The sequence below is a fragment of the Delphinapterus leucas genome, chromosome 1, assembly GCF_059928025.1.
Source record: "Delphinapterus leucas isolate spDelLeu-1000000601 "Yukka" chromosome 1, BTC_Dleu_Yukka2, whole genome shotgun sequence".
NCBI classification, from domain to species: domain Eukaryota; kingdom Metazoa; phylum Chordata; class Mammalia; order Artiodactyla; family Monodontidae; genus Delphinapterus; species Delphinapterus leucas.
The window spans coordinates 61,610,563-61,637,581 of record NC_143129.1 but is presented as its reverse complement, the minus strand read 5'-3'; the positions used below and the strand labels follow the sequence as shown (position 1 = coordinate 61,637,581).

Genomic DNA, 27,019 nt, shown 5'->3' with positions numbered 1-27,019 from the left:
GTACATAGGAGTCATCCAGGTATTTGCTTCATCTTCAAGTTGAGAAATCCTTTTGCCATGGTGCTGTATTGGATCCCATTTCCCGGATCCTGTATCTCCCTCTGTACTAGATATATTCCAATATTCCAGTTGCCTCACTCTCTTTCCTCAGCTCCTCTGCTCCCTTTGCCACTCTGCTATGTACAGGCATACGTTGTTTTATTGCACTTTGTAGATAACACATTTTTTACAAATTAAACGTTTGCGGCAACCCTGCATTGAGCAAGTCTTTCAGCACCATTTTTCCAACAGCATTTGCTCACTTTGCTCACTTTGTATCTTGATGTTATATTTTGGTAATTCTTGCACTATTTCAAACCCTCCTCCAGCAAAAAGATTGTTACTCACTGAAGGCTCAGATGATGCTTAGCATTTTTTAACAATAAAGTATTTTTAAATTAAGGTACATACATTTTTTGTTTGTTTTGTTTTGTTGTTGTGTAAGACATAATGCTACTGCTCATTTAATAGACTACAGTATAGTTTAAACATAACATTTATATGCACTGGGAAACCAAAAAACATGTGTGACTTGCTGCGATGTTTGTTTTATTGTGGTGGTCTGGAACCGAATCCTCAATAACTCTGAGATATGCCATTCTCTTTGGCTTTTGATTGGGTTTGGCCAATAGGAGACTCAGCATTCGATGTTAGGGAGAGAAGTGAGGATGGGGTATTTATTCTCCTGACTTCTTCCCTCTGTCTGAAGCCACAGCTCCTGCCTGGTAGTCCTCTTCAGATAGCATTGTCTCTGGCTTCCAGTAACCACTCTCTCCCCTTGCCCCTTCAGGCCTACAGCTGTAACTAGGCCCAGAGTGCTGTACTACTCCTTACTGCTTTCCCTAAGCCCTGTCCACACCCTTCTAAACAGTCCCTTTATTAAGCTCTCTTCAGTTACCCAGTTTGAGTGTGTCATCTGGTTTGTTCCTTCTTTTTGGTGATAGGTTCTCCAGCAGCTTCCTGAGAAAGGGTATGTGGGAAGTAAGTTGTTTAAAAAAAATCTTGTTTGTCCAAAAATATCTTAATCCTATCCTTACACATGGCCAATAGTTTGGCAGGGATGGATATCTAGGTTAGAAATAATATTCCCTTATGCTGTTCTTGCTTCATTGCTTTCTAGCTTCAACTGTTGCTGTTGAAAAGTGTGAAGATATTCTGGTTTTTAACTCTTTGCATGTGACTTATTTTTTCTCTAACAGCTCTTACAATCTTTTCCTAATCCCATACCTGAAATTCAACAATGATGTGCCTTGATGTGGGTCTTTTTCATTTGTTGTGCTGGATACTCAATGAGTTTCATTCAGTCCTAAAACTTGTCCTTCAATTATAGGAAATATTCTTGTGTTTTTTCTTCAGTGATGTCTTTTATGCTTTTTTCTTTTTCATTTCTTTCCAAATTTGGATGTTGGAGCTCAATTGACCCTTAAATTTTCTTTCCTTCTTTTTTTTTCATCACTCATTTTCCTTCAGTTTACAGTTTTGTTTTATTTTCTGGGAGGTTTCCTCAGTTTTCTCTTTGAACTCTTCTATTGGGTGGGCCAAAAAGTTCCTTTGGTTTTTAAGTAAAAGACACATTTTTTTTTTTTCTTGCGGTACACGGGCCTCTCACTGTTGTGGCCTCTCCCGTTGCGGAGCACAGGCTCCGGACGCGCAGGCCCAGCGGCCATGGCCCACGGGCCCAGCCGCTCCGCGGCATGTGGGATCCTCCCGGACCGGGCACGAACCCGCGTCCCCTGCATCGGCAGGCGGACTCTCAACCACTGCACCACCAGGGAAGCCCCAAAAGACACATTTTTCATTTTCACCAAGGACTTTGTTGAACAGCGTATTCACCCTTTTGTTCCATTACCTTCTGCCACTTTTTAGGCAACTTCATAATTCCATCTTCCCCAAATTTTTTATCTCTTTGAATCAAGAACTGTTCCAGGTACCTTTTACAGTCTTCCAGGGAATTGAAATTTTTTCCATTAAGAGAATTTTGTAAAGATCAAAATAAATGGAAATCTGAAGGCGCAATGTTTGGTGAATATGGCGGATGAATCAGAACTTCTCAGCCAAGCTGTAACAGTTTTTGCCTGGTCATCAAAAAACATGTGGTCTTGCGTTGTCCTGATTGAAGATTATGCATTTTCTGTTGAATAATTCCAGACGCTTTTCATCGAGTGCTGCTTTCAGTTGGTCTGACTGGGAGCAGTACCTGTTGGAATTAATCGTTTGGTTTTCTGGAAGGAGCTCTTAGTAGAGGACTCCCTTCCAATCCCACCATGTACACAACATCACCTTCTTTGGATGAAGACCAGCCTTTGGTGTGGTTGGTGGTGGTTCATTTCCCTTGCCCCACGATCTCTTCTGTTCCACATTATTGTACAATATCCACTTTTCATCGCCTGTCACAATTTATTTTAAAAACAGAACGTTTTTGTTACATTTAAGTAAAGAATCGCATGCAGAAATATGGTCAAGAGGTTTTTTTCCGCTTAACTTACGTGGAACCCAAACATCAAAGTGATTAACATAACCAAGCTGGGGCAAGTAATTTTCAATGCTTGATTTGGATATTTTGAGTGTGTCAGCTACCTCCCACGTGGTATAAGGTTGATTGTTCTCAATTAATGTCTCAATTTGATCACTATGAACTTCAACTGGTCTACCTGACTGTGGAGCGTCGTCCAGTGAGAAACCTGCAGCACGAAACTCTGCAAACCACTTTTGACACGTTTAACCGGTCACAGCACCTTCTCCATACACTGCACAAATGTTTTTGTGCATTTCAGTTGCGTTTTTACCTTTCTAGAAATAATAAAGCATAATATGCCAAAAATGTTGCTTTTTTTCCTCCCATCTTTAATATTAAAATGGCTACACAAAAATTCACCAATGTTTGGGAGTCCACCTGCTGATGCAGGGGACACGCGTTCGTGCCCCGGTCCGGGAGGATCCCACATGCCGCGGAGCGGCTGGGCCCGTGGGCCATGGCCGCTGGGCCTGCGCGTCTGGAGCCTGTGTTCCGCAACGGGAGAGGCCACAACAGTGAGAAGCCCGCATACAACAACAACAACAACAACAACAAAAATTCACCAACGTTCGGGACTTCCCTGGTGGTCCAGTGGGTAAGACTCCATGCTCCCAATGCGGGGGGCTCGTGTTCAATCCCTAGTCGGGGAACTAGATCCTGCATGCATGCTGCAACTAAAAAATATCCTGCATGTTGCAACTAAAGATTCTGTATGCTGCAATGAAGATCCCGTGTGCCACACTAAGACCCGACACAGCCAAAATAAATAAACAAAACTTTCTTTAAAAAAAAATTCACCAATTTTGATTTTTAAAATTTATTTATTTATTTATATTTTTGGCTGCGTGGGGTCTTAGCTGCGGCATGCAGGATCTTTTGTTGTGGCGTGTGGGCTTCTCTCTAGTTGTGGTATGTGGGCTCCAGAGCACGTGGGCTCTGTAGTTGTGGCCCACGGGCTTAGTTGCCCTGCAGCATGTGGGATCTTATTTCCCCAACCAGGGTTTGAACCTGGGTCCCCTGCATTGGATGGTGGATTCTTAACCACTGGACCACCAGGAAAGTCCCAGTAAGTTTTTTTTTTAATGCAGGCTGATATGACAGCTGTCACAATACAATCTCACAAAATTGTTTGGAATGAAGTTAAAGACGACTAAGCACTACTAGAGCCATCTTATGGAAAAAACCGAATGAACCTTTTGGCCAAACTAATACTTAATTTTTATTATAATTATTGTTATATTTTCCATTTCCAAAAGTATTTTGTTGTTTTTGTTGTTCTCTAAGTGTCATCCTTTTTAAAAATAGATTTATCATCTTATTTCATGGATGCTATCTCTTCTTTTTTCTCTTTGAGGATACTTTACATTGTTGTTTTTTTTAATAGGATTTTTTTTTCCTGTTACCTACTTTTCTTCAAGTTCCTTTTGACTATTTCTATTGGTCTCTTCCATGTTAGAGACTATCCTCAAGTGTCTGATGATTCTTGATGTTCATTCACATTTAAAGTTAAATCTCCTTCAGGAATTCCAATTACATATATCTTAAGCTGCTTACAATTGTCTCACAACTGATTTTCTATTCATTTTTTCCCATCTTTTGTTTTGTTTTTAATCTGGACATATACATAGAAAAATTATATTGGATAGTTTCTATTATTATCCCTACAAATTCACAAAAATTTTCTTCTGCAGCGTCTAAACTGCTGTTATTTCCATCTTCATTAGAAGTTCAGTTTGTGCCTTTTTACTATTTTCCATGTTTCTATTTATTATTCTGTCTTTCCTCTACCCTGTAGAACATATGGAATATAGTTATAATAACTTTTAATATTCTTGTCTAGTAATTATATCACCTGTCTCATTTCTCAGTATGTTTCTATTTATTAATTTTTTCTACTTATAATGGGCTGTATTTTCCTGCTTTCTTTATTTCTGGTAACTTTTTATTAGATGCTAGACATTGTTGTTTTACCTTGCTAGGTGCTGTATATTTTTGCACTCCTATAATTATTCCTGAGCTTTGTTTTGGACATAGTTAATTAGAAATATTTTGATCCTTTGAAGCTTGCTTTTAACTTCATTAGGTGCGACCAGAGTAACCTTTAATCCAGAGCTAATTTTTATTCCACTGCTGAGGCAATGCCTATGAAGTATAATTTTCCACCTTTTTATTTCACTATTTTCTTCTTTTTTTTTCAGCCATGCCATGAGGCATGCAGGATCTTAGTTCCCCAACCAGGGATTGAACCCATGCTCCTGCGTTGGAAGCACAGAGTCCTAACCACTGGACCACCAGGGAATTCCCTCCACTATTTTCTATCCTTATAATTTTTCACTATCCCCAGCTCTGAGTCCCAGGGCTTGCACCTTCTGCTCTTTTCAGTTGGTTATTTCCCTAGCCTTAAGTAGTTTCTTCATAAACATGCTCTGATCAGTACTTAACTGAAAACTCAAAGGGTGACATTCTGCAGATCTCCAGAACTTTCTACTATGTATCTCTCTCCTCTCCTGTACTGTGCCCAGCATATCATACCTGCCTTGGCTTATCTGGACATCCTGCTCTGTCTCCTCAACTAAGGCATATCACTGGGCTCAACCTAAGTTCTCTTTTCCTGTGCTCTGGCCTGAAAATTCTGTCCAGACAGTAGGCGGAGGCAATTGTTTGTTTCCTCTTTCTAAGGAATCACTGTTCTGTATAGCTTGATGGCCAATGTCTAAAAAATGTTGTTTTATATATTTTCTTTAATTGTTCAGCTCTTTTAGGTGGGAAGGTGAATCAGGCTTGGCTGAAATCAGAAGTCCCTTCTAGTCTTTTTTTAAAATAACACACACATACACATACATACATACATACACACACATACACACATATGTGTATTTAATAGGCTCTTTATCATATCGCTTATACTCTTATGTTTTGCTTTTTTCAATAATGGTATATTCTGGTCATCTTCAGATTTTTTTTTTTTTTTTTTTTTTTGCGGTACGCAGGCCTCTAACCATTGTGGCCTCTCCTGTTGCGGAGCACAGGCTCCAGACGCGCAAGCTCAGCAGCCATGGCCCACAGGCCCAGCCGCTCCGCGGCATGTGGGATCCTCCCGGACCGGGGCACAAACCCGTGTCCCCTGCATTGGCAGGTGGACCCTCAACCACTGTGCCAGCAGGGAAGCCCTAAAAATACTTTTGAAGAACAAATTCAAAATTAAAAATGTAAAACCCGTAAAATGCCTAATATTGCACATAATTAAATATCAAGTTTTATGTTTGTAAATGCATACATTTTAATGACTGATAAATTCTTTCTTACTTATTAATTTATTCATATCTTGGTGAATGGAATACCATCTAGGCCCCAAGTAGGTATGGTTAGTGTGTGGCTGGGAATATCTGCTCCACCATATCCATTTCCCTAGGCCTTAGGTTTCATTCTTACAGAATCCCAAAGAGGTTTTGCCATCTCAGTTTCATTCGCTATAGGCCATCATTGAAGCCAGGCCCACTAGCAACCAAGCAAATTGTTAGAGTCATACACAAAGACTCAACAAACATGGTAAATCTCCAATCCTAGGTAAGAGCACCTGTGTTAATAAATTTGGCCAGATCCTATCTTATTTTTTTCTAATTTTTTAATTGAATGATTCTTTAAATTCTATAGTGCTTTACAGTTTTCAAAAGTTTCACACACATGATTTCATATAATCCCATAATAATCTCTTTTTTCTTTTCCCCTACCCCTATATTGCCCCTCCCCTCTTCCCTCTCCCCACTGGTAACCCCTAGTTTGTTCTCTTATATCGGTGATTCTGTTTCTTTTTTCTTTTATTCACTGTTTGTGTTTAGATTCCACATTCCACATATAAGTGATATCATACAGCATTTGTCTTTCTCTGTCTGACTTATTTCACTTAGCATAATACCTTCCAAGTCCATCCATGTTGCTGCAAATGGCAAAATTTCATTCTTTTTTATGGCTGAGTAGTATCCCACATCTTCTTTATACATTCATATGTAATGGACACTTAGGTTGTTTCCATACAGATCCTTCCTTACTTTTTTCCTTGGACTGACCCCTGCAGAATATACTCTAAACATGCTTCCCAGATTTCTGACAATGCAAGTTGTCCTTTAACTGCTGTGTTTTCTGTGTATATGGTAATTCCTCCTCTTCAGTATATCGTGCAACTTTCCTTCTGAGCTCTACTGGGAACTAGTTATTGTTGTGGGCTTGGTGGGATCCTTGATGTGGGTCTTGAGGAGAAATATATTTTCTTAATTTGGGTATTATCAGCATATAAATTATATTTAAGCCATAAGATTGGTTGTGGCCACTTACTCACCAAGAAAGTGAGTTTAGACATGGAGAAAAGAGGTGGAAGGGCCAAACCCAACATTTAGAGATCAGGTTGAGGAAGATGAACCAACAAAGGAGGAACGGCCAATGAGGTAAAAGGAAAACTGATTCCTAAAAGCAAATGAAGAGTATGATTCAGGGAGAAAAGAGAGATCAATGAACTGAGAATTGACCATTGGATTTGTCCACATAAAGCCTATTGTTGATGTTGGCAGGCAGTTTGAGTTGAGTATCGGTGGCAAAACTCTGATTGGAGTAGGTTTAAGAGAATACATGGAAAGAACTTATAAAACAGAATACAGTCAACATTTTTGAAGAGTTTTTTATAAAAAGAGTGGAGAACTAGAGTGGGAGCTGGAGGAAAGTGTCAACTCAAGGGACAACTCCTCTCTCTCTGTTTTAGGATGGGATGTTTTAGAGCATGTTTCTATGCTTGTGTGAGTGATCCAGTAGAGACAGAAGAGTTAATGTGCAGGAGGGCATGGGGAGAATTACTAGAGTTATGTCCTTGATGAGATGAGAAAGAATGGGATCTAGTGCTCAAATGGAGGGGTTGGCTTTAGGAGCACAGATAATTCATTTTTACAAACAGGAAGAAAGGCAGTATATGGGCACATATATACAGTGGGTAGATATGATAATATTAGGAACTTGTGGAAATTCTCTTTTGAGTGATTTTAATTTCTCAGTGCATTAGTAAATAAGGTCAATTTGGAAATAATATTTTTGAAAAATTCACTAAAATTTTACAAAACCTAGTTTTCATTAATTAATTTTATTGAGGTATAATTGACATACAGTAAAATGTGCAGATCTTATGTGTATAGTTTGATCATTTAAGACAATTGTACACCCTCATGTAATAAACACCCCAGTCAAGACAAACACAGGACATTTCCATCAACACAGCAAGGTGCCTCCAGCCGCTTTCTATTCAAGTCCCTCATGTCTCTCCCTTCCACCTCCTGCTGCCCAGCAATGCCAGGCAGCAACTGTTCTAATTTTTATCAGTACAGATGCATTTTTCATCTTTTAAATCTTCATATAGATGGAATAATAAAGTAGGCAGTGTTTTGTGTCTAGCTTCTTTTCTCAATACGTTTTTGAAATCATCTATTTTATTATGTGTATCAATAGTTCATTATTTGTTATTGCTCAGTAGTATTCCATTGCATGAATATACCACAATGTGTATTTATTCCCCTATTGATGAACATTTGGGTTGTTTCTGGTTTGCGGCTACAATGAATAAGCTGCTATGAACATTCTTGTGCTAATCTTTTTTTTTTTAATAGACCTTTTTCTTAAAAACATTTATTTATTTATATTTTTGGCTGCATTGGGTCTTCATTGCTCTGTGCAGGCTTTCTCTAGTTGCGGCGAGCAGGGGTTACTCTTCGTTGTGGTGTGCGGGCTCCTCATTGCAGTGGCTTCTCTTGTTGTGGAGAATGGGTTCTAGGCCATCAGTAGTTGTGGCACATGGGCTTAGTTGCTCTGCGGCATGTGGGATCTTCACGGACCAGGGCTCGAACCTGTGTCCCCTGCGCTGGCAGGTGGATTCTTAACCACTGTGCCACTAGGAGAGTCCCTTTAATAGATCTTTACTGGAGTATAATTGCTTCACAATACCGTGTTACTTTCTGTTGCACAACAAAGTGAATCAGCCGTATGCATAGACATGTCCCCATATTCCCTTCCTCTTGAGAGTCCCTCCCATCCTCCCTATCCCACCCCTCTAGGTCATTGCAAAGCACAGAACCAATCTCCCTGTGCTATGCTGCTGCTTCCCACCAGCCAACTATTTTACATTCCGTAGTATATATATGTCAGTGCTACTCTCACTTCACACCAGCTTTGCCCTCCCACCCCATGTCATCAAGTCCATTCTCTATGTTTACCTCTTAATTCCTGCCCTGCAACTAGTTTCATCAGTAACATTTTTTTTTTAGATTCCATATATATGTGTTAGCATATGGTATTTGTTTTTCTCTTTCTGACTTACTTCACTCTGTATGACAGACTCTAGGTCAATCCACCTCACTACAAATAACTCAATTTCGTTTCTTTTTATGGCTGAATAATATTCCATTGTATATATGTGCCACATCTCCTTTATCCATTCATCTGTTGATGGACACTTAGGTTGCTTCCATGTCCTGGCTATTGTAAATAATGCTGCAATGAATATTGTGGTGCATGACTCTTTTTGAATTATGGTTTTCTCAGGGTGTATGTCCAGTAGTGGGATTGCTGGGTCATATGGTAGTTCAATTTTTAGTTTTTTAAGGAATCACCATACTGTTTTCCATAGTGGCTGTATCAATTTACATTCCCACCAACAGTGCAAGAGGGTTCCCTTTTCTCCACACCCTCTGCAGCATTTATTGTTTGTAGATTTTTCAATAATGACCATTCTGACAGGTGTGAGGTGATACCTCATTGTAGTTTTGATTTGCATTTCTCTAATAATTAGTGATGTTGAGCACCCCTTTATGTGTTTGCTGGCAATCTGTATATCTTCTTTGGAGAAATGTCTATTTAGGTCTTCTGCCCATTTTTGGATTGGGTTGTTTGTTTTTTTATATTGAGCTCCATGAACTGTTTGTATATTTTGGAGATTAATCCTTTGTCAGTTGCTTTGTCAGTATGCAAATATATTCTCCCATTCTGAGGGTTGTCTTTTCGTCTTCTTTATGGTTTACTTTGCTCTGCAGAAGGTTTTAAATTTCATTAGGTCCCATTTGTTTATTTTTGTTTTTATTTCCACTCCTCTAGGAGGTGGGTCAAAAAGGAACTTGCTGTGATTTATGTCATAGAGTGTTCTGCCTATGTTTTCCTCTAAGAGATTTATAATGTCTGGCCACACATTTCAGTCTTTAATCCATTTGGAGTTTATTTTTGTGTATGGTGTTAGGGAGTGTTCTAATTTCATTCTTTTACATGTAGCTGTCCAGTTTTCCCAGCACCACTTATTGAAGAGGCTGTCTTTTCTCCAGTGTATACTCTTACCTCCTTTATCAAAGATAAGGGGAACATATGTCTGTGGGTTTATCTCTGGGCTTTCTGTCCTGTTCCATTGATCTATATTTCTTTTTTTGTGCCAGTACCATACTGTCTCGATTACTGTAGCTTTGTAGTATAGTCTGAAGTCAGGGAGCCTGATTCCTCCAGCTCCTTTCTTCTTTCTGAAGATTGTTTTGGCTATTTGGGGTCTTTTGTGTTTCCATACAAATTGTGAAATTTTTTGTTCTAGTTCTGTGAAAAATGCCATTGGTAGTTTGATAGGTATTGCATTGAATCTGTAGATTGCTTTGGGTAGTATAGTTATTTTCACAAGATTGATTCTTCCAATCCAAGAACATGGTATATCTCTCCATCTGTTTGTATCATCTTTACTTTCTTTCATCAGTATCTTATAGTTTTCTGCATACAGGTCTTTTGTCTCCTTAGATAGGTTTATTCCTAGGTATTTTATTCTTTTCGTTGCAGTGGTAAATGGGAAGTGTTTCCGTAATTTGTCTTTCAGATTTTTCATCATTAGTATATAGGAATGCAAGAGATTTCTGTGCATTAGTTTTGTATCCTGCTACTTTACCAAATTCATTGATTAGCTCTAGTAGTTTTCTGGAAGCATCTTTAGGATTCTCTTTGTATAGTATCATGTCATCTGCAAACAGTGACAGTTTTACTTCTTCTTTTCTGATTTGGATTCCTTTTATTTCTTTTTTTTCTCTGATTGCTGTAGCTAAAACTTCCAAATCCATGTTGAATAATAGCGGTGAGAGTGGGCAACCTTGTCTTGTTCCTGATCTTAGTGGAAATGGTTTCAGTTTTTCACCACTGAGAATGATGTTGGCTGTGGGTTTGTCATATATGGCCTTTATTATGTTGAGGTAAGTTCCCTCTATGCCTACTTTCTGGAGAGTTTTTATCATAAATGGGTGTTGAATTTTGTCAAGAGCTTTCTCTGCATCTGTTGAGATGATCATATGGTTTTTATTCTTCAATTTGTTAATATGTTTTATCACATTGATTGATTTGCGTACATTGAAGAAGCCTTGCATTCCTGGGGTAAACCCCAGTTGATCATGGTGTATGATCCTTTTATTGTGCTGTTGGATTCTGTTTGCTAGTATTTTGTTGAGGATTTTTGCATCTATGTTCATCAGTGATACTGGCCTGTAGTTTCCTTTCTTTGTGACAGTTTTGTCTGGTTTTGCTATTAGCGTGATGGTGACCTCTTAGAATGAGTTTGGGAGTATTCCTCTCTCTGCTATATTTTGGTAGAGTTTGAGAAGGATAGGTGTTAGCTCTTCTCTAAATGTTTGATAGAATTCGCCTGTGAAGCCATCTGGTCCTGGGCTTTTGTTTGTTGGAAGATTTTTAATCACAGTTTCAATTTCAGTGCTTGTGATTGGTCTGTTTAAATTTTCTCTTTCTTTCTGGTTCAGTCTTAGAAGGTTGTGCTTTTCTAAGAATTTGTCCATTTCTTCCACGTTGTCTATTGTATTGGCATATAGTTGCTTGTAGTAATCTCTCATGATCCTTTGTATTTCTGCAGTGTCAGTTGTTACTTCTCCTTTTACATTTCTAATTTGTTGATTTGAGTCTTCTCCCTTTTTTTCTTGATGAGTCTGGCTAATGGTTTATCAATTTTGTTTATCTTCTCAAAGAACCAGCTTTTTGTTTTATTGATCTTTGCTATCATTTCCTTCATTTCTTTTTCATTTATTTCTCATCTGATCTTTATGATTTCTTTCCTTCTGCTAACTCTGGAATTTTTTTGTTCTTTGTTCTCTAATTGCTTTAGTTGTAAGGTTAGGTTGTTTATTTGAGATGTTTCTTGTTTCTTGAGATAGGATTGTATTGTTGTAAACTTCCCCTTAGAACTGCTTTTGCTGCATCCCATAGATTTTGGGTCGTTATTTTTTCATTGTCATTTGTTTCTAGGTATTTTTTGTTTCCTCTTTGATTTCTTCAGTGATTTCTTGGTTATTTAGTAGCATATTGTTTAGCCTCCATGTGTTTGTATTTTTTTATAGTTTTTTTTCCTGTAATTGATATCTAGTTTCATAGCATTGTGGTCAGAAAAGGCACTTGATAGGATTTCAATTTTCTTATATTTACCAAGGCTTGGTTTGTGACCCAAGATATGATCTATCCTGGAGAATGTTCCATGAGCACTTGAGAAGGAAGTGTATTCTGTTGTTTTTGTATGGAATGTCTTATAAATATCAATTGATTTTCTTCTCATCTGTGCTGAAGTTGTGTGTGGAGTCTGTTTTGAGGCCAGGACTCCCTAAAAGACGTTGATGTTGGGCACCAAAGGTGGCGCGGGATTCATGGTGAAGGTCCGGGGCTTGTCTTGGTCTTGCTCGGCCAACAAAGTGCAGCAGTTTTTTTCTGACTGCAAGTTTCAAAATGGGGCTCAAGGTGTTCGTTTCATCTACACCAGAGAAGGCAGACCGAGTGGCGAGGGTTTAGTTGAACTTGAATCAGAAGATGAAGTCAAATTGGCCTTGAAAAAAGACAAAGAAACTATGGGACACAAATATGTTGAAGTATTCAAGTCAAACAACATTGAAATGGATTGGGTGTTGAAGCATACTGGTCCAAATAGTCTTGACACGGCCAATGATGGTTTTGTACAGCTTAGAGGACTCCCTTTTGGATGTAGCAAGGAAGAAATTGTTCAGTTCTTCTCAGGGTTGGAAATCGTGCCAAATGGGATAACATTGCTGGTGGACTTCCAGGGGAGGAGTACGGGGGAGGCCTTCGTGCAGTTTGCTTCACAGGAAATATCTGAAAAGGCTCTAAAGAAACACAAGGAAAGAATAGGGCACACGTATATTGAAATCTTTAAGAGCAGTCGAGCTGAAGTTAGAACTCACTATGATCCACCACGAAAACTTATGCCCATGCAGTGGCCAGGTCCCTATGGCAGAGGGTATAACAGCATTGGAAGAGGAGCTGGCTTTGAAAGGATGAGGCGTGGTGCTTATGGTGGGGGTTATGGAGGCTATGATGATTATATGTCTATAATGATGGCTATGGATTTGGGTCAGATAGATTTGTTTTTCAGGAATGTGAGATCACAGATATGGGGATGGTGGCTCTACTTTCCAGAGCACAACAGGACACTGTGTACACATGCATGGATTACCTTACAGAACTACTGAGAATGGCATTTATAATTTTTTTTTCACTACTCAACCCTGTGAGAGTACATATTGAAATTGGTCCTGATGGCAGAGCAACTGGTGAAGCAGATGTCAAGTTTGCAACTCATGAAGATGCTGTGACAGCTATAGCAAAAGATAAAGCAAATATGCAACACAGATATGTAGAGCTCTTCTTGAATTCTACAGCAGGAGCAAGCAGTGGTGCTTATGGTAGCCAAATGATGGGAGGCATGGGCTTGTCAAACCAGTCTAGTTATGGCGGCCCAGCCAGCCAGCAGCTGAGTGGTCATTATGGAGGTGGCTATGGTGGCCAGAGCAGCATGAGTGGATATGACCAAGTTTTACAGGAAAACTCCAGTGATTTTCAATCAAACACTGCATAGGCAGCCAAGGAGCACTGAACAGCAGCTACTTCAGTAGTGGAAGCTGAGCATCTATGGGAGTGAATGGAATGGGAGGGATGTCTAGCATGTCCAGTATGAGTGGTGGATAGGGAATGTAATTGATTCTGATCACTGACTCTTGGTCAACATTTTTTAAAAGAAAAAAAACTTAAGTTTTAACAGTTTTGCAATACAAGCTTGTGATTTATGCTTACTCTAAGTGGAAATCAGGATTGTGTTAAAGACTTAAGTTTCAGTATTTTTGAACACAAACATTCATTTAGGATGTAACTAGGTTGAGTAATCTATTACTGTTAAATAATTTTCAGCTTTTCTCAAGTTAGTTATATTGTAGGATGTATTTAAGCAGTAGGTTTATTTAGGTTAAAGCAGCTGAATTATGTTAAATGTTGCTTGCACCACATTACGTTGAACACCGTTTGGATGCATTGTTGAAAGACATGCTTTTTTGTAAAACTCAATATAGGAGCTGTGTCTACAATTAAAAGTGAAACATTTGGCATGTTTATTAATTCTAGTTTCATTTAATAACCTCTATGGTACGTAAGTTTAAGCTTTTTTTTTAAGTTAATGGGGAAAATTTGAGACGCAATACCAATACTTTAGGATTTTGGTCTTGGTGTTTGTATGAAATTCTGAGGCCTTGATTTAAATCTTTTCATTGTATTGTGATTTTCCTTTTAGGTGTATTGCGCTAAGTGAAACTTGTCGAATAAATCTTCCTTTTAAAAACTGAAAAAAAAATCAATTAAGTCCATCTTGTTTAATGTATTATTTAAAACTTGTGTGTCCTTAGTTATTTTCATTTTGGATGATCTGTCCATTGGTGAAAGTGGGGTGTTAAAGTCCCCTACTATGATTGTGTTACTGTCCATTTCCCCTTTTATGGCTGTTAGCATTTTCCTTATATATTGAGGTGCTCCTATGCTGGGTGCATAAATATTTACCATTGTTATATCTTCTTCTTGGATTGATCCCTTCATCATTATGTAATGTCCTTCTTTGTCTCTTGTAATAGTCTTTATTTTAAAGTCTAGTTTGTCTGATATGAGAATTGCTACTCCAGCTTTCTTTTTATTTCCATTTGCATGGAATATCTTTTTCCATCCCTTCACTTTCAGTCTGTATGTGTCCCTATGTCTGAATTAGGTCTCTTGTAGACAGCCTATATATGGGTCTTGTTTCTGTATCCATTCAGCCAGTCCATGTCTTTTGGTTGGAGCATTTAATCCATTTACATTTAAGGTAGTTATTGATATGTATGTTCCTATTACCATTTTCTTAATTGTTTTGGGTTTGTTTTTGTAGTTCTTTTCCCTCTCTTTTGTTTCCTGCCTAGAGAAATTCCTTTAGCATTTGTTGTAAAGCTGGTTTGGTGGTGCTGAATTCTCTTAGCTTTGCTTGTCTGTAAGCGTTTTAATTTCTCATTTGAATGAGATCCTTACTGGGTAGAGTAATCTTGGTTGTAGATTTTTCCCTTTCATCACCTAAATTTGTCCTGCCACTCCCCTCTGGCTTGCAGAATTTCTGCTGAAAGACCAGCTGTTAACCTTATGGGGATTCCCTTGTATGTTATTTGTTGCTTTTCCCTTGCTGCTTTGAATATTTTTTCTTTGTATTTAATTTTTGATAGTTTGATTAATATGTGTCTTGGTGTGTTTCTCCATGGACTTATTCTGTATGGGACCCTCTGTGCTTTCTGGACTTGATTGACTATTTCCTTTCCCATATTAGGGAAGTTTTCAACTATAATCTCTTCAAATATTTTTCAGTCCCTTTCTTTTTCTCTTCTTCTGGGACCCCTATAATTCGAATGTTGGTACATTTAATGTTGTCCCAGAGGTCTCTGAGGCTCTCCTCAATTCTTTTCATTCTTTTTCTTTATTCTGCTCTGTGGTAGTTATTGCCACTATTTTATCTTCCAGGTCACTTATCTGTTCTTCTGCCTCAGTTATTGTGCTATTGATTCCTTCTAGAGAATTTTTAATTTCATTTATTGTGTTGTTCATCTTGTTTGCTCTTTAGTTCTCCTAGGTCATTCTTAAACATTTCTTGTATTTTCTCCATTCTATTTCCAACATTTTGGATCATCTTTACTATCATTACTCTGAATTCTTTTTCAGGTAAACTGCCTATTTCCTCTTCATTTGTTTGTGCTGGTGGGTTTTTACTGTGCTCCTTCATCTGCTGCGTATTTCTCTGTCTTCTCATTTTACTTAACTTACTGCGTTTGGGGTCTCCTTTTCGCAGTTTGCACATTCGTAGTTCCCATTGTTTTTGGTGTCTGCCCCCAGTGGGTAAGGTTGGTTCAGTGTGTTGTGTAGGCTTCCTGGTGGAGGGGACTAGTGCCTGTGTTCTGGTGGATGAGGCTGGATCTTGTCTTTCTGGTGGGCAACACCACGTCCAGTCATGTGTTTTGGGGTGTCTGTGAATTTATTATGATTTTAGGCAGCCTCTCTGCTAATGGGTGGAATTGTGTTCCTGTCTTGATAGTTATTTGACATGGGGTGTCCAGCACTGGAGCTTGCTAGTCATTGAGTGGAGCTGGGTCTTAGCACTGAGATGGAGACCTCAGGGAGAGCTCTTGCCAATTGATATTATGTGGGGCCAGGAGTTCTCCGGTGGTCCAATGTCCTGAACCCGGCTCTCCCACCTTAGAGGCACAGGCCTGACACCCGGCTGGAGCCCCAAGACCCTGTCATTTACATGGTGAATGTCAAGACCACTAATCTTCTCCACACCAACAACTCCAGAATGTCAGCAGCCAGAGTTTGATTGTTCCAGTCAGGAGATTGAATGGGTCATCTCACCATTGCTGCCTCTCCAACAGGCTCAAGGATTCTCCTCTAAACACTTTGAAGAAGCAGTGCTGTAGTCCAATGGGTTGGCAGCGGGGCAGCAGAGATCCCCCCAAGAGATCCTGAGAGAACTGCAGTAATTTTCACCTGTTCCTCATCCTCCACCAGTGCTATGGTGCTGCCATAATACTTCCATACAAAGGCCCTGCGTTTCTCTTTTTGAATTATGGTTTTCTCTGGGTATATGCCCAGTAGTAGGATTGCTGGGTCATATGGTAGTTCTATTTTTAGTTTTTTAAGGAACCTCCATACTTTTTTCCATAGTGGTTGTGTCAATTTACATTCCCACCAACAGTGTAGGAGGGTTCCCTTTTTACCACACCCTTTGCAGCATTTATTGTTTCTAGATTTTTTTGATAATGGCCATTCTGACAGGTGTGAGGTGATACCTCATTGTAGTTTTGATTTGCATTTCTCTAATAATTAGTGATGTTGAGCATCTTTTTATGTGCCTCTTGGCCATCTGCTTGTCTTGCTTGGTGAAATGCCTATTTAGGTCTTCTGCGCATTTTTACCTGGATTGTTTGTTTTTTTGACGTTGAGCTCCATGAGCTGTTTGTATATTTTGGAGATTAATCCTTTGTCTGTTGTTTCAGTTGCAAATATATCCTCCCATTCTGAGGGTTATCTTTTCATCTTGTTTATGGTTTCCTTTGCTGTGCAAAAGCTTTTAAGTTTCATTAAGGTCCATTTGTTTATTTTTGTTTTTATTTCTGTTACTCTAGGAGGTGGGTCAAAAAATATCTTGCTGTGGCTTATGTCAGAGTGTTTTTCCTATGTTTTCCTCTAAAAGTTTTATAGTGCCTGGTCTTACATTTGAGTCTTTAATCCATTTGGAGTTTATTTTTGTGTATGGTGTTGGGTCGTGTTCTAATTTCATTCTTTTACATGTAGCTGTCCAGTTTTCCCAGCATCACTTATTGAAGAGGCTGTCTTTTCTCCATTGTATGTTCTTGCCTCCTTTGTCATAAATTAGGTGCCCATATGTGCGTGGGATTATCTCTGGGCATTCTATCCTGTACGATTGATCTGTATTTCTGTTTCTGTGCCAGTACCATACTGTCTTGATTACTGTAGCTTTGTGGTATAGTTTGAAGTCAGGGAGCCTGATTCCTCCAACTTCGTTTTTCTTTCTCAACATTACTTTGGCTATTCGGGGTCTTTTGTGTTTCCATACGAATTGTAAGATTATTTTGTCCTAAATCTGTGAATAATGCCATTGGTAGTTTGATAGGGATTGCATTGAATCTGTAGATTGCTTTGGGTAGTATAATTATTTTCACAAAATTGATTCTTAACATCCGAGAACATGGTATATTTCTCCATCTGTTTATGTCATCTTTTATTTCTTTTATAAAAAATAAATTTATTTATTTATTTATTTTTGGCTGTGTTGGGTCTTCGTTGCTGCATGCAGGCTTTCTCTAGTTGTGGTGAGCAGGGGCTACGCTTTGCTGTGGTGCGTGGGCTTCTCATTGCGGTGGCTTCTCTTGTTGTGGAGCACAGGCTCTAGGCGCATGCGCTTCAGTAGTTGCGGTGCACGGGCTCAGTAGTTTTGGCTCGTGGGCTCTAGAGCTCAAGCTCAGTAGTTGTGGCACAGGGACTTAGTTGGTCTGTGACATGTGGGATCTTCCCAGACAAGAGCTCGGACCTGTGTCCCCTGCATTGACAGGCGGATTCTTAACCACTGCGCCACCAGAGAAGTCCTCTTTGATTTCTTTCATAAGTCTTTTATAGTTTTCTGAGTACAAGTCTTTCACCTCCTTAGGTAGGTTTATTCCTAGGTATTTCATTCTTTTTGTTGCAGTGGTAAATGGGAGTGTTTCCTTAATTTCTCTTTCTGATTTTTCATTGTTTGTGCATAGGAATGCCAGAGATTTCTGTGCGTTAATTTTGTACCCTGCAACCTTGCCAAATTCATTGATTAGTTCTAGTCATTTTTTGGTGGCATTTTTAGGAATTTCTGTGTACAGTATCATGTCATCGGCAAATAGTGACAGCTTTACTTCTTCTTTTTCAATTTGTATTCCTTTTATTTCTTTTTCTTCTCTGATTGCTGTGGCTAGGACCTCAAAAACTATGTTGAATAAGAGTGGCGAGAGTGGAGACTTCCCTGGTGGCACAGTGGTTAAGAATCCGCCTGCCAATGCAGGGGACATGGGTTCAAACCCTGGTCTGGGAAGATCCTGCATGCCAGGGACAACTAAGCCCTTGTGCCACAACTACTGAGCCTGTGCTCTTGAGCCACAACTACTGAGCCCACATGCCACAACTACCAAAGCCCATGCCCCTAGAGCCTGTGCTCTGCAACAAGATAAGCCACCGCAATGAGAAGCCTGTGCACCGCAACAAACAGTAGCCCCTGCTCGCCGCAACTAGAGAAAGCCTGCACACAGCAACAAAGACCTAGTGCAACCAAAATTAAAAATAAATAAATAAATAAATTTACTAAAAACAAAAAAATGTGTGGCGAGAGTGGAGGTCCTTGTCTTGTTCCTGATCCTAGTGGAAATGCTTTCAGTTTTTCACCACTGAGTATGATGCTTGCTGTGGGTTTGTCATATATGGCCTTTATTATGTTGAGGAGGTTCCCTCTATGCCCATTGTTGGGAGAATTTTTAACAAAAAGCAGTGTTGAGTTTTGGCAAAACTTTTTCTGCATGTATTGAGATGATCATATGGTTTTTATTCCTTAATTTGTTGATGTGGTGTATCACATTGATTGATTTGCGTATATTGAAGAATCCTTGCATCCCTGGGATAAATCCCACTTGATCGTGGTGTATGATCCTTTTGTTTTTTTTTTTTTGTTTTTTTTTTTTTGCGGTACACGGGCCTCTCACTGTTGTGGCCTCTCCCGTTGCGGAGCACAGGCTCTGGACGCGCAGGCTCAGCGGCCATGGCTCACAGGCCCAGCCGCTCTGCAGCATGTGGGATCTTCCCTGACTGGGGCACGAACCCGTGTCCCCTGCATCGGCAGGCAGTCTCTCAACCACTGCGCCACCAGGGAAGCCCTGTATGATCCTTTTAATGTGCTGTTGTATTCTGTTGCTAGTATTTTGTTCAGGATTTTTGCATCTATGTTCATCAGTGATTTTGGTGTCCAATTTTCTTTTTTTTGTGATATCTTTTTCTGGTTTTGGTATCAGGGTGATGGTGGCTTCATAGAATGAATTTGGGAGTGTTTCTTCCTCTGAAATTTTTTGGAAGAGTTTGAGAAGGATGGGTGTTAGCTCTTCTCTAAATGTTTGATAGAATTCACCTGTGAAGCCATCTGGTTCTGGACTTTTGTTGGTTGGAATATTTTTAATTGTGGTTTCAATTTCATTACTTGTGATAGGTCTGTTTATATTTTCTAATTCTTCCTGGTTCAGTATTGGAAAATTGTACCTTTCCAAGAATTTGTTCATTTCTTCGTGGTTGTCCATTTTTATGTCATATAGGTGTTTGTAGTAGTCTCTTATAATCCTTTGTATTTCTGCAGTGTAAGTTGTGCTTTCTCCTTTTTCATTTCTAATTTTATTGATTTGCATCCTCTCTTTTTTTTCTTGAAGAGTTTGGCTAAGGGTTTATCAATTTTGTTTATCTTCTCAAAGAACCAGCTTTTAGTTTTACTGAGCTTTGCTACTGTTTTCTTAGTTTCTATTTCATTTATTTCTTCTCTGATCTTTATGATTTCTTTCCTTCACCTGACTTTGGGTTTTCTTTGTTATTCTTTCTCTAGTTGTTTTAAGTGTAGTGATAGATTGTTTATTTGAGATTTTTTTTGTTTCTTGAGGTGAGGTTGAATTGCTATAGACTTCCCTCTTAGAACTGCTTTTTCTGTGTCCTATAAGTTTTGGGTCATCGTGTTTTCGTTGTCATTTGTTTCTATGTATTTTTCTTTGATTTCTTCAGTGATCTCTTGGTTATTTACTAGCACACTGTTTAGCTTCCATGTATTTGTGTTTTTTATAGTTTTTTTCCTGTAATTGATTTCCAGTCTCATAGTGTTGTGGTCAGAAAAGATGCTTGATATGATTTCAATTTTCTCAAATTTTTCAAGTCTTGATTTGTGACCCAAGATATGATCTATCCTGGAGAATGTTCCATGTGCACTTGAGAAGAAAGTGTATTCTGCCACTTTTGGGTGGAGTGTTCTACAAATATCAATTAGATTTATCTGGTCTATTGTGTCATTTAAAGCTTGTGTTTCCTTATTTATTTTCTGTTTGGATGATCTGTCCATTGGTGTAAGTGGGGTCCCCTACTATTATTGTGTTACTGTCGATTTCTCCTTTTCTGGCTGTTAGCATTTTCCTTATATATTGAGGTGCTCCTATGCTGGATGCATAAACATTTATAACTGTTATATCTTCTTCTTGGATTGATCCTTTGATCATTATGTAGTGTCCCTCCTTATCTCTTGTAACAGTCTTTATTTTAAAGTCTATTTTATCTGATACGAGTATTGCTACCCCAGCTTTCTTTTGATTTGCATTTGCATGGAGTATCTTTTTCCAACCATTCACTTTTGGTCTGTATGTGTCCCTAGGTCTGAAGTGGGTCTCTTGTAGACAGCGTATATACGGGTCTTGTTTTTGTATCCATTCAGCCAGTCTGTGTGTTTTGGTTGGGGCATTTAATCTATTTGCATTCAAGGTTATTATCGATATGTATGTTCCTGTTACCATTTTCTTAATCATTTTGGTTTGCTTTTGTGGGTCTTTTTCTTCTCTTGTGTTTCCCACTTAGAGAAGTTTCTTTAGCATTTGTTGTAAAGCTGGTTTGGTGGTGCTGAATTCTCTTATCTTTGGTTGTCTGAAAAGGTTTTGATTTCTCCATTGAATCTTAATGAGATCCTTGCTGGGTAGAGTAATCTTGGTTGTAGGTTTTCCCCTTTCATCACTTTAAGTATATCCTGCAACTCCTTTCTGGTCTGCAGAGTTTCCGCTGAGAAATCAGCTGATAATCTTATGGGGATTCCTTTGTATGTTATTTTTTGTTTTTCCTTTGCTGCTTTTAATATTTTTTCTTTGAATTTAATTTTTGTTAGTTTGATTAATATGTGTCTTTTTCCTAGGGTTTATCCTGTATGGGACTCTCTGTGCTTCCTGGATTTGGGTGACTATTTCCTTTCCCATGTGAGGGAAGTTTTCAACTATAATCTCTTTGAATATTTTCTCAGACCCTTTCATTTTCCTCTTCTTCTTCTAGGACCCCTATAATTTGAATGTTGGTGCATTTAGTGTTGTCCCAGAGGTCTCTGAGATTGTCTTCAATTCTTTTCTTTCTTTTTTCTTTATTCTGCTCCTTGGCAGTTATTTGCACCATTTTGTCTTCCACATCACTTATTCGTTCTTCTGCCTCAGTTATTCTTTCATTGATTCCCTCTAGTGTATTTTTCATTTCAGTTATTGTGTTTTTCATCTCTGTTTGTTTGTTTCTTCATTCTTCTAGATTTTGTTAAACATTTCTTGTATTTTCTCAATCCATGCCTCCATTCTATCCGAGATCCTGGATCATCTTTACTATCATTACTTTGAATACTTTTTCAGGTAGATTGCCTATTTCCTCTTCTGTTATTTGGTCTTGTAGGTTTTTACCTTTCTCCTCATCTGTGACGTATTTTTTTGCCGTCCCTTTTTTTTTTGGAGTGGGATTGTTTTCCTGTTTTACTAGTTGTTTGGCCTGAGGCTTCCAACGCTGGTGTTTGTAGGCTATTATGTGGAGCTGGGTCTTGGTGCTGAGAAAAGGAACTCTGTGAGACCTCAGTCCGATGAATATTTCCTGGGTCTGAGGTTCTCTGTTAATCCAGTGGTTCAGACTCAGAGCTCCCACCACAGGAGTTTCGGCCTGACCCCAGGCTTGTGAACCAAGATCCCGCAAGCCACATGGGGTGGCAAAAAAAAAAAGAGGAGAGAGAAGAGTAACAAAATAAAAAATAAAATTAGACAAGGAAACTAACAGATATGTTAGAAAGAATGTAAAAATAAAAATATAGATGAATCAACAACTGGCAGGTACATCAGTACCACAATGGTAAAAAAATGGAAGAGGGAAAAGAAAAAAAAAATAGAGAGTGGGGGAAGGCCTTGGCTGTGGAGAGTGGGGCCTAAGCAAGTGTGAGGTTTGGGTGGTGGGTGGGACCTATGCTTAGGACCCACAGGGCTGGAAAAAGCCCTGGGGGCTGTGGTGGGTGGGCCTTAGGCTCAAGGAACAGAAGGGGCCCAGGTGTGCCCCCCACCCCTGGTCTCAGAGGGCAGGGCACCTCACCTGGGAGCTCAGCAGGCTACCTGGGCCTGAGTGGGTGGAGCAATCGCCCTCTGCTCCTCTCCCACTCCTCCTGGAGGGCCCCTCCCACCTGCCTCTCCTGATGTCTGCCCATCTTTTTGACTCAAAAATCTCTACATTGGGACAGATCTTTTCCCTGAGCAGCAGATTCATATACCCAGTTGCCTACTTGAATGATTTCTAGGTTTCTCAAATCAAAATGTCCCCAACTGAACTATCCCCCTAACCTGATCCTTCACCAATATCTCTCCTCTCAGCAGCAGCATGACTATCCACCCAATAGCCTCTGCTAGAAAGTACTAGTCAGTCTTAACTCCTCCTCTCCCTTTTCTGCAGTGTCTAATCATTCATCATGTCCTATTTTTATTTATTTATTTATTTATTTATGGCTGCATTGGGGGGGCTACTCTTCGTTGTGGTGCGCTGGCTTCTCATTGCGGTGGCTTTTCTTGTTGCGGAGTATGTGCTCTAGGTGCGCAGGCTTCAGTAGTTGTGGCACACGGGCTCAGTAGTGGCTCATGGGCTCTCGAGAGCAGGCTCAGTAGTTGTGGAGCACAGGCTTAGTTGCTCTGCGGCATGTGGGATATTCCTGGACCAGGGCTCGAACCCGTGTCCCCTGAATTGGCCGGTGGATTTTTAACCACTGCACCACCAGGGAAGTCCCACCATATCCTATTGATTGTCTCCTAAATATCTTTTTTTTGTAAATATTTTGAATCTACCCACTTACCTATGCTACAGTACAATCCATTATCTGAATTTTTTCAAATCAGATTTTCTCAAATCTGGTCATCTATTTCCTGTTAAACTTTTCTATAATATTTTGACTTACCTTTAGGATAAAAGCCAACCCCCTTAGCACGGTTTACAGTCATTATCCAGGCCCAGACTATCTTTCTAGCCTGGTCTCCAAGTTCCAGCTACAGTGAACTTTTTTTTTCCTCATGCTGCACGGCTTGTGGGATCTTAGTTCCCTGACCAGGGATTGAACCCATGGCCTTGTCAGTGAAAGCGCAGCGTCTTAACCACTGGACCGCCAAGGAATTCCCAAACATATTTCTATTCTTCAAATGTCCTGTATTGCTTCTGAGGCTTATAAGAGCTCTTCAGTTTGTCTAGAACACTCTCTCCCCTCTTTTTGTTTGCTTGGCTAATTCTTAGCAACCTTTTAGGTCTCAGTTAAGAATTTCATTTCTGGTTTATCCTCTTTGACCCCTAAAATAGGCTAGTTCCCTCTACTATATGCTTCATAGCACACATTGATGATTATAATTACTTGTTGAATTTTCTTTGTTTCCCACTAACTCCTAGACAACAGTTTTGTTCACTGTTGCATTTCCAACACTTATCACGTAGTAATGGCTCAATAAATACTTGTTAAATGAATGAATGAATGAATGAATGATGTTTAATGGGCTTTAATGTCCACTGCCCATATTTTATAGCACAACTTCCTCATTTGGAACTCTTATTTTGATTTCTTTCTTAATTAGCTGAATATATACTTAAGATTTCCTTAAAGAAGCGAACACGAATGGTATGCTTATTCTGAAGTCTCTCATTTTTCTCTTGCCGTTACACATGAACACATTGGCTCACACTTGGTTCATACTTACACAATAGCTTGGATTTCAAATTGTATCCCTGCAAATTTGTTAAAAAGTCTGTTATAGTGGAAGCTCTACATGAGGACTACCAGATTTTTGGTCATTTATAAGTAATCTGTTTTAGTCTGCCTAATGCCTATAAGATCCTTGTTATCTAATTTTTTTCCCAAGGTATGTCTAGATGTGAGTCTTCTTCCATTAATTTCATTAATTTATTTTTAAGCCTTCTGTTAGGTCTGGACATTTTTATTCAATTTGTCTTTGATTTACTATTACTTCTGTCCAAATTCTTTTGGGTTACTCTTCAGACATACTCATAATTCTCAGTTTGGGTTTTATCTCATCTTCTCTTCTTTTGTCCTTCTGAATATGTTTTGGACAGGCCATAACTTCTTGCTTTCTTATTGAGGGTGTCAAACAGTTTTCTAAATGAAAATCACTTTCAGAGATAAGTAAAACTCTGAATCTTCTGGACTATGTTCATTTTCCTTTTTCTATATTATTTTTTATATCTCTCTTGGGTGAGAAAAGGGCTTGGGTATCTGATATGGACCAGGGTTCGCAGGATTTGAGGCAAGTTGTATGCCAGTAGGCAGGGCTGGCCACTAGCTATGGGTAGGGAGCAAAAGGTAACCCAAGTCTAAGAGCTTTGCAGTCTTGAGAAGCAGACAATAATCTGAAACATGAAATCTGTGGGGTAAGGTGAACCAAGAACTGGATCTTTTTCAAAGATTGTCAGGCAAGATTGACCTTAGTTAGTAGGTGCTGGAGACAAAACCAGGAATGCTAACCTGAGGAGATAAAACACATGAACATATGATAGCTTTTCATAGTGCTAGATTTGGTGGAAATTATTAAGACCTTAAGTCAGTTTGGACAGTTTTCTCCGCTCTTTGTTTTCTCATCTACAGGCAGTATACTCTTCATATGCCCAGGCGGAAGTATGGATTTCCTTTGGCTCTACTCTCAGATCTTTAGCTAGAGACCAGATTAGTATGCCCACGTCCAGGGTAGCCCCAGTGTTTCTTCTTACCTTGCTCTGCTATACTTCGATGGGACATTGTGGTCCTAATGTTACTGCCTGAGGGATAGGAACTAACTGATTCTCTGACAAAACAAACCAATGGAATTCATGATCTGCTATCAGCTCAGAAAACACTGTGACCAGCACTCTGTCTGCAGACTTTGTTCATAGGGACAAATCTGCCAGGCCACAATGGACCACTACCTGCTTCTCCATTCCCACTCCATCCTTTCCCAACGAACTTTGGAAGTCGCAGTCTTCAGAAATACACAGAAAGATGCTAACCTCTAACAGTACTATAACCAAAAAGCATGATTTGGGATTTTGTAGGCAAAAGAGGGCTGATTGCTCAGTTTGCAGCTCTGTATGGATCCTGGCTTTCTGAGTCACCAAGCCAACAATGGGGGAAGGATGCCCAGACATCCTACCTTTTTTCAGAGGGTTGAATCTGCTCTGACTCATGAAGCAGACTATGGGTGGGCCACCAAATGTTTTTTCTGAATTCAACTCCATTGGCCTCATAAATCAGGATAATTCCTCTTGGCAGTCAGCAACCTGTCAGTCTTCATGTTCTGAACTGGTATACATTTTATCATTTTTCTTTGTCTTTTAATGTAGGCAGCAGTTGGGAGAGGCTGAGTCAGGGGCTGCCAAATAACACTTAAAACTAGAAATGTCTCATTGATTTTTATTACAATTGCATCAGTCTGTTCTCATTCCATCGAGCCTCTGATTGCAGGATTTCCCAGGGCACAGTCTTTGGCTGGCTGTTCAGTCTGCATTCTCCTTCAGAGGATTAATCCTCTCTTACACCTTTACATCTGATACCTGATGACTCTCAAACTGCTGCCTCTAGTCCTATCTTCTCACCTAAATTATGATTCTTTATTTTCTGATTAAAAGACATTTCTACTTGTCCACTTCACAAAATTCTTATGTCCCTGAAGGATGTACGTCTACCCTAATTATTAAAACTGCTAAACTAGCAGAACCCAAAGTCATGGCGACAGGAAAGAAACACTTTGTGAAAGGGTCATTGGTTAAACTGTGGGCGGCATAACCACCATTTCTACCATTTTGGTTCCATATACGTGTGTGTGTGTGTGTGTGTGTGTGTGTATATTTTTTTGCTACACTGCGCGACTTGTGGGATCTTAGTTCCCCAACCAGGGTTCAAATCCAAGCCCTTGGCAGTGAAAGCACGACATCCTAACCATTGGACTACCAGGGAATTCCCAGGGCATCATATATTAATCAAAGGTTTAGAGAATTTATTTCATCCTGTAGGACCACACCATCTTCACATCTCAATATAGCATGATCCCCCAGTTGGCCAGGAAACTGAGTTTTTAATAGCCATGTCACTGTTCTATAAGATCAGTACCAACTGCTTCTGAGTGATGGGATGCAAGACAAGACCTGTAAATCCAATGGATATCATACTATTGACTTACAGAGCTCTTTTGTCTGCAGCAGTGTTATATGGAAAATTCATATCATATAAAATGTTTTCAGTTGCACGAAGCAGAGTATCCACTAAGTTATAGTTCTTGAAGTTTTCTCACAGGGAGATACTTCTTTCACGCTGCTCTTCAGGGTTCACCTAAATGGAGCTGAATGTCACAGAAGTCCTTTTAGGACAAGAGCTACCATATCGTACAGAACTTTCTATAAACTTTCTTAGATTTTTTTTTCCCCCTCTGCAGGCAAATGATCAGAAGCAAATAACCATGAGGCCACAGAAGTGGGATGTGAGAGGTATGACAG

General features: G+C 39.4%; 1 pseudogene; it reads left to right on the top strand.

Moving 5' to 3' along the window:
- The first annotated feature begins 11,519 nt into the window (after positions 1–11,519).
- On the top strand, positions 11,520–14,234 carry LOC111170267 (heterogeneous nuclear ribonucleoprotein H-like; annotated as a pseudogene).
- The last annotated feature ends 12,785 nt before the right edge of the window (positions 14,235–27,019 follow it).